Source organism: Erythrolamprus reginae, chromosome 3 (assembly GCF_031021105.1).
Source record: "Erythrolamprus reginae isolate rEryReg1 chromosome 3, rEryReg1.hap1, whole genome shotgun sequence".
NCBI lineage: Eukaryota > Metazoa > Chordata > Lepidosauria > Squamata > Dipsadidae > Erythrolamprus > Erythrolamprus reginae.
In genome coordinates this window covers 54,588,711-54,597,515 of record NC_091952.1, presented here as the reverse complement: position 1 = coordinate 54,597,515, position 8,805 = coordinate 54,588,711, and positions in this window count along the sequence as shown.

Below are 8,805 nucleotides of genomic sequence, written 5' to 3'. Positions count from 1 at the left end.
TGCTCTCCCACAAACCACAAGCCTGGAATGCTGTGAAAAGCAAAAACAAAAGCAGAGAAGATAAAGGCAGCTGTGAAGATGTCACAGCCACCCCTCTTCAAGAGTCCTCAAGCTGTACTTAATTGTGAACTATTCAAAAAGTCCTGGTAAATCCTGGAGCAATCCAAAATCAAACAGCACTCGTCTCTCACCAAACGGATAATCTCCCATGCACGCTCTCAGCAATGCTGGCAATTTATCAGCAGCCCCATTAGCCTAATTGCCCCAGCCACAGGTATTCTCCCTTATATTTCTATAATACTTGTGCAGTTGTTCCCTTTTCGTCATAAACCTGCACCTGCGAGCATCTATGAATCCCTCTTCCTCTGAATCTAATAATGATTCACTAATGGGGTCATTAGCTAATGGGCTGCCTGTAACTAACTCATCATCCGATCCTGCTTTACTCCCAGAATCTGCCCTTGACACAGACTCCTCACTGTCCGAAGCTGTGGGCAGCAAAGCCGGTCTCTGATAACATGAGGATTCTCCCAAACCAACACCCACAGTCCTCGGAGCAGGAGCTGGCCCAGAGCCAATCACAACATTTATACATGTGCACACAGATGCTACTGTGAACTTTTCAACAACCTTTCACAGCACTACCAACAGGTAGAAGTCCTGGAAAATATAGTTCATCATATCTGGAAGACATCAACCCAAGAAAATCAGCATTATAGTAATAATGTTGTTGAGGAAATGGATGCCAAGCTTGCATTTTCTGGGATTTCCCCTCTCTGCCTAATTGGAAAAAAGACAATATTTGCCCTACTCCCAAATTCTCGTATTTATATAATTTATATTTTATATAATCCAGCTGTTGGCTACAAAACAATTTTTTTTACACATTTTCCATGTAAGCAAAGTAAGACATTTTATCCCAGTATTCTACAGTACATGCATAATTGCATCCTCCCCACAACTAGGAAAATTGTATTGGCTTTGCAGCTGATCCAATCTAAGTCCTTTCCAACATCAATGATGCAATGTATCAGAAAGTGACACCCATCCATTGACTCATCTATCCACAAAATAAAGCTTCCCTTGAGTGAAGTTCAGCTCCCAGTGACTATAAGGCAGTGGTGAAATACAATGTTTTTTAATACCAGTTCTGTAGGGGGGAATTGCTGGGCACTGTGTGGCTTGGCGGGTGTGGCTTGGTGGACATGGCAGGGGAAGGATACTGCAAAATCCCCAATCCTTCCCCACTCCTGGGGGAAGGATATTGCAAGATCTCCATTCCCACCCTACTCTGGGGACAGACAGAGATAGTATTTTCCAGTTCACTGAACTACTCAAAATTCCCACTACCAGTTCTCCAGAAACTTTGGAACCTGATGGATTTCCCTCTTTCCCAGATCTAGATTTCCATTTTTTCCCTCCTAGAAGAGGCTGAAAATTTGGGTGGGTCTTCTACTCCAAATGTAGCCCTGCCCACTTGCTGGCTCCTACCTTTCTTTGTTTTTAGAGAAAACGTTTCTAACTGGAATAATGCAGAGAAAGTTGGTTGATTTAGCTTCTTGCAAATTCTGAACTAACTCAGCTGAACTTGAACAGAATTATACACCAACCTGAAAATGAGGGTGTTGCCTATTTTGATAGTGCCACGTGCACTCAGTCTTCAAATACATATCAAAGAATCAAACTGTAACATCCATGAGAAAAAAAAATATATTTATACTTTGAAGAAATCTGGGATTGATTAGGTGTCGCCAAGTCATTTCTGACTCCTAGTAACAATCTAAATGTAACGCTCTCTACATGGGGCTACCTTTGAAAAGTGTTCGGAAACTTCAGATCGTGCAGAATGCAGCTGCGAGAGCAATCATGGGCTTCCCCAGGTATGCCCATGTCACACCAACACTCCACAGTCTGCACTGGTTGCTGGTCAATTTCCGGTCACAATTCAAAATGTTGGTTATGACCTATAAAGCCCTTCATGGCATCAGACCAGAATATCTCCAGGACTGCCTTCTGCCGCACGAATCCCAGCGACCGATTAGGTCCCACAGAGTTGGCCTTCTCCGGGTCCCGTCGACTAAACAATGTTGTCTGGTGGGTCCCAGGGGAAGAGCCTTCTCTGTGGTGGCCCCGACTCTCTGGAACCAGCTTCCCCCGGAGATTAGAACTGTCCCCACCCTCCTTGCCTTCCGTAAACTCCTTAAAATCCACCTTTGCCGCCAGGCATGGGGGAATTGAGATCTCTCCCCTGGGCCTATACAATTTATGTATGGTATGTTTATATGTATGTCTGATTAATAATGGGGTTTTAAAAATGTTTTAAAATTATTAGATTTGTTATGAATTGTTCTATTGCTGTTGTGAGCCGCCCCGAATCTACGGAGAGGGGCGGCATACAAATCCAATAAGTAAGTAAGTAAGTAAGTCAGTCAGTCAGTCAGTCAGTCAGTCAGTCAGTCAGTCAGTCAGTCAGTCAGTCAGTCAGTCAGTAAGTAAGTAAGTAAGTAAATAAATTTCAAGTGGCTTTTGAATAAAACAAAAATCAAATAGGATAGCAAAGAAAACAGAACAAAACCCCAAACACTATAAACATCAGTAGGTCTTCCTGCCTATTAATCCACTGAAGAAAAACATTCATAACAATGATTGTTTACTTCCAGCACACCCCCAAGGCTTTCCAAAACAGCAAGGCTTTTTCTTGGTAGATTCTGTGAATATTAACCAGGTTGGTGCTGACCTGGCCTCACGTGGATCACTGTTCTAAAGAAAATGGCAACATCAGAAAAGGCAAGTCTTTGTTATCTTTAAGGATAACAATCCCTCAAGGACAGGACTCAGGCAGTTCCTTCCCTTCTAATTGGATGGACAGAAACTTTTAGGAGAAGATGTCCTACAGATGTGAATGTATTTTATTTTATTTACTTGTTTGTATGTTTGTTTTGTCAAGTACATATTGGAGGTATGTAAAGATATAATAATATTCATATACATGATACTAGTAAACAATAAAAAGAAACATTAGATATAAGAATATCCATATACATGATACTAGTAAAAAAATAAAAGAAACATTAGGACAGGGGATGGAAGGCATTCTGGTGCCCTTATGCACGCCCCTTACTGACCTCTTAGGAATCGGGAGAGGTCAACAGTAGATAGTCTAAGGGTAAAGTTTTGGGGGTTAGGAGATGATACTACAGAGTCTGGTAGTGAGTTCCATGCATCGACTACTCAGTTACTAAAGTTGTGTTTCCTGCAGTCCAGTTTGGAGTGGTTTGCATTAAGTTTGTATCTGTTGTGTGCTCGTGTATTGTTGTGGTTGAAGATGAAGTAGTCATTGACATAGTAGACTAGGAAGTTAGTAGGGAATATCTAGCCCATTTCTCATATGTATAAAGTTATATTCTCAAAGCCTACATTTTTTAGAATTTTAGGTTTCAGTATATAAAATAGAAATGTGTGATCTGGTTGAATTAAGGCAAATATGTTACATACTACAGTATTGTAATGATTGGAAAGTTCCCAAACATTAATTTGGTATAGACTGGAAATGATAGCAAAAAGAAAAGGGATGGAATGTCTATAAATGAGGTGCAACGGGAGAAATGGAAAATGTGACAGAACAGAAATTGTTACACCTATATCAGTGGCAAATTTCTTACATTTCTTGTTGGCTGCTAGCTCTTGTGGCTACTGCTATTTGTAGCTGGAATGAGAACGGAGAAATCTACTCATCATTGTTCGTCTCAGACTTGTTAGAAAATGCCTCCACAGAGAATTAAGTTTAGCAATTAGTTGGAACAGTCCTTTGTTCTTTTGTTTCCAATTAAAACTGTAAGAATAAGCCTCTCCCTCATTCCCCCCAACCCAAGAAATGGCAATACAATCTGGTGGAAGTACAGTGATACCTCATCTTACAAACCCCTCGTCATACAAACTTTTCAAGATACAAACCTGGAGTTTAAGATTTTTTTGCCTCTTCTTCCAAACTATTTCCACCTTACAAAGCCAAGCCGCCGCCACTGGGATGCCCCGCCTCCAGACTTCTGTTGCCAGTGAAGTGCCCATTTTTGCTCTGCTGGGATTCCCCTGCAGCATCACAAAAACATGGAAGTCCAGAGGTGGGGTTTCCCATGGAGGGGAGCCTCAGGGGAATCCCAGCAGCGCAAAACAGGTGCTTTGGCTGACAAAAGGGGTGAGTTTCAGGCTTGCAAGCAATCACTTTTCCATTGATTCCTATGTGAAACATTGTTTCATCTTACAAACTTTTCACCTTACAAACCTCGTCCCTGAACCAATTAAGTTCGTAAGACGAGGCATCACTGTACAGTAATTCCTTGCTACTTTGCGGTTCATCTTTTGCGGATTCACTACTTCACGGGTTTTCAAAGGGGGCTTAAATCCATTAAATCCATTGAAAATTTTTAATCCATTAAAAATTCATAAAATTCTTCTACAGTACTACTGTACTCCATCAAAGAAACTGGTAGGATATCACATGTAGTTCCATCTGAGAAACATTATAGAAGGACTGTTTAATGCAAAGGGTGGGTTTTAAAAGTCCAAATACTCATTAAATACATTTAAAAAAATTCTTTCCTCTACTTCACGGAAATTCGTTTTTCACGGGTGGTCTTGGAACGCATCCCCCGTGAAAAATGAGGGATCACTATATACTGTATTTTTCGGCGTATAAGATGCACCTTCCCTCTCCCTAAAAGAGGGTAGAAAAGTCAGTGCATCTTATATACCAAATGCAGCCATTTTTGCTGTTCTGAAGCCAACCAGCCTCTACCTGCAGAGAGCTCCTGGGTGCTGGGGAATGGTAAAAATGCCCCTGTTTTTGCAAAAAATGAACGATTTTTCACCCATTTTTTTCCACAAAAATGAGATGGGAAGAGGGTTGGGGAACCTGGGGGAAGGCAAATTTTTGTGGAAAAAATGGGAGAATATTGGCCTGTTTTTCACAAAACTGGAGGCATTTTTGTCATCCCCAGCACTCAGTGTCGCGGTTTGTGAGTGATTAAAGTCAGTTACAACCCTAGTCCTGCGGAGGCGATAGATAGAAGCCTTTAGTCATTTGTTCAAAACAAGATTTCTTTATTATAAAACAGAAAATAAAACATGTCTCGAGGGACAACACAACAAATATGTCTTCACATGATGGAGGTAGAAAAGAGAATGGAGAATGATGAGGAAGAAGAAGGAAGTGATGTTAGATTTGGCAGGATATTACATCATAATAGGAGGATCTTAGTAAGGCACACACAGTTAACTCTTTCATTACTACATGTCTCTGTGGCTGGCAATTTTTCAGCGTGACACTCAGGAGCTCTCCGCAGGCTTCCCAGACCCTTTGTCCACCCAATTTTTGCAAAAAAAAAGGGGGGGCAAAAATGGCCCTTTTTCACAAAAATGGGGCTGATTTTTCCTTCTAATTACCCCATTTAGCATGACTGGAGGAGGAATTCTAGGAGTTGAAGTACAGTAGTCTTAAAGGTGTCGAGTTTGAAGACCCCTGAGTTAGAGTTAGGGATGCAAGGGTATTCAAACTTGCCAAGTCTTTTGGACTTCAACTCCCATTCCTGAGCTAGCATGACTGGAGGAAGAATTCTGGGAGTTAAAGTCCACTAGACTTAAAGCTGTCAAGTTTGAAGTTTGCAAAAAAGTGTACATGTTTGTAAAAACTTACATGGTTGTAAAAAGTATTCCGCTACACTGGTATTTTATTAAATAATACATTACTACACCATTTGGTTCAGAATACTTTCCCCCTCATTTTCTACCTCTAAAATCTAGGTGCATCTTATACTCTGGTGTGTCTTATACTCCAAAACATACAGTAAGTCATGTTTAAAAGCATCTGTGGGGGGATCCTGAATTAAGCAGATGTGTTGGCTACAGGGAACTGATAGATGCTTTTTTTGGTCCTTAGACCAAAGAGAAGAGAAATGAAGTTAATAGTGAAATGGAAGGAATTAAGCAAACAAATATTTGACTGAGGAAATATTTTCACAATGAAAGGTAGATTGGAGGAAAGCTGGAACAGAGTGCCTAAAATTGAGCTCCAATCCAAGGAGAAGAAAAGAATGATTTGAGGTGTAGAATGAACGACAGGCACTTCTCTTTCAATTTATTTATTTATTTATTTATTTATTTAATTTGTATGCCGCCCCTCTCTGTAGACTCGGGGTGACTCACAACAGTAATAGAAAAAACAATGTACAATATAAATCTAATAATTAAAACTAAAAACCCATAATTTAAAAAACATGCATACAACATACCATACATAAACAATATAGGCCTGGGGAAGTTATCTCAGTTCCCCCATGCCTGACGGCAGTGGTGGGTTTTAAGGAGTTTACGAAAGGCAAGGAGGGTGGGGGCAGTTCTAATCTCAGGGGGGAGCTGGTTCCAGAGGGTTGGGGCCGCCACAGAGAAGGCTCTTCCCCTGGGACCCGCCAAACGACATTGTTTAGTTGATGGGACCCAGAGAAGGCCAACTCTGTTGGACCCAATTGGTCACTGGGATTCGTGCAGCAGAAGGCGGTCCTGGAGATATTCTGGTCCGATGCCATGAAGGGCTTTATAGGTCATAACCAACACTTTGAATTGTGACCTATGTGTAGGCAAGCCCAAAACAATCATGTCTGATCATCCACCACCCTCCTTGAACAGAGGTGGGTTCTTACCGGTTCTTTAGAACTGTTAAGAAACAGACAATGATATACGTGGATGCCGCCATCTTGGATTTTGGTTCTGTGCATGTGCAGAAGCTATTTTTTTAATTGCTGTGGGGTCGTGTGTGTGCGCCCGACACAACCCTGAGTAAACTGGCAGTAAAATGAACCAGAATGCCCCCTGTCCTCAACCCCCAAGTAAACCATTCCAATCATCCTCCCTATTGCATTAATTTCTTTTAAACCAATTAAGGCTGCTTGGAGGACTGGTTTTTATTGGTCTCCTTATTGGTGATGCTTACAGGTAGACAACTTTCATTTAATCTGAGTGTACTTGCAGAGGACAAGAAATTGTTCTCCAATGCTGAACCATGGACCTGGTTGTTGCTAATATCTTCCTGTAGTTTTCCTTTGTTTTCCATTTCTTATTTTTCTGTGTTTGTAGTAGTTTTAGCCAGGTAATGTATTCTTCCTATTAAATTTGTATAGTGTTGTGTTTGGGCCTGGGCCAGCCGTTGCTCCCACAGATGGGAGAGACGCGGCACAAAGTGAATGCGGAAGCCTGGCTGATAGCCAGGAAGATGTGGCAGACAGCCAGGAGGACGAGGCCACTGGTACGCAGGATTCAGCAGAGAGCCCAGGGGATTTGGCATGCAGTCCCTCAGACAGTCTTTCATCCCAATATATTGATCTGCGTAGCCGAAGAGCTATGCAAAGAAGGGATCGATTGAAGGAGTATTACAAGTCATCATAGGAGCACCTGGGCTGGGTGTGGTTCTTATACTGAGGGCTGGGTGTGGTGCCCTTAATGAGGGCTAAAGGGATAAAAGGGAACAAAGGCCCAAGGCAAACTGTGGCTGTTTATCTGTGTTATTTTGTGGTTCCTGCTCTGAAGTTTCTGTTCCATGCTGTTGGAGTTTTCAACCCAGCTTTTTCAGACAAGTGGGAGGTGAAAACTCTGGGACTTGCTGTTTGCTCCAAAGATTCAAAAGGACTCCTGAAACGTCTTGGCTCATTCCAGGTTGTCTTTGTTTGTTTTTCCTGTGTTTTTGTATGCGGCTGAAGTAAGCCTTGCACTATCATTGTTTTCGGACACTAAGAACTGTTTTTGAGTAACCCTTTTTTGTTTATCTAATACAAGTTTTCTGATTAGCAGAGCACGTGTGTGTTTGATTTCTTTTCCTTGGACTGTTACGCATTGCCTGAGCCCAGTCAGGCAGAACATATATGAGTATTTACATGCATGTATATACTAAAATCAACTTTCAGCAATCTTTTTGAAGTTGGATTCTGCTTTATTAAAAAGCATTGACACTCAATTATCATTACAGCCACATGGAGTGCTGTTATTTTCCCACTGAAGTGGTACCTATTTATCTATTCATATTTGCATGCTTTTGAGCTGCTAGGTCAACAGAAGCTCACCCAGTCATGAGGTGCTCAGGTCTCAAACCTGGATTGCTGGCTTTTTAGCAAACAGTGTCTTAACCAGGGATGAAATTCAGCAGGTTCTGACAGGTTCTGGAGAATCGGTAGTGGAAATTTTGAGTTGTTTGGAGAACCGGCAAATACCACCTCTGGCTGGCCCCAGAGTAGGGTGGGAATGGAGATTTTGCAGTAGCCTTCCCCTGCCACGCCTACCAAGCAACGCCCACTCCGTCATCTCCGTTCCAACTTAATTATAGTTCATAAAATCATATACCAAAATGTCCTACCTGTTAACGACTACTTCACTTTCAACCGCAACAACACACGAGCACGAAATCACTTAAACTAAATGTCAACCGCTCCAAACTTGACTGCAAAAAATACGACTTCAGCAACAGACTAATCAACGCCTGGAATGCACTACCTGATTCTGTGGTTTCTACTCCTAACTCCAAAACCTTTAACCTTAGACTATCTACAATTGATCTGTCCTCCTTTCTAAGAGGTCTGTAAGGGGTGTGCATAAGCGCACCACTGTGCCTACCGTCCCTGTCCTATTGTCTTCTTTTGTTACTTTTTATCATTACTTATCTAATGTTTTATTTGTACAAATTATCACCCTATAATTGTTTGACTAAATAAATAAACAAATAAATAAATAAATAAATAATGAATGAATGAATAAATAAATAAT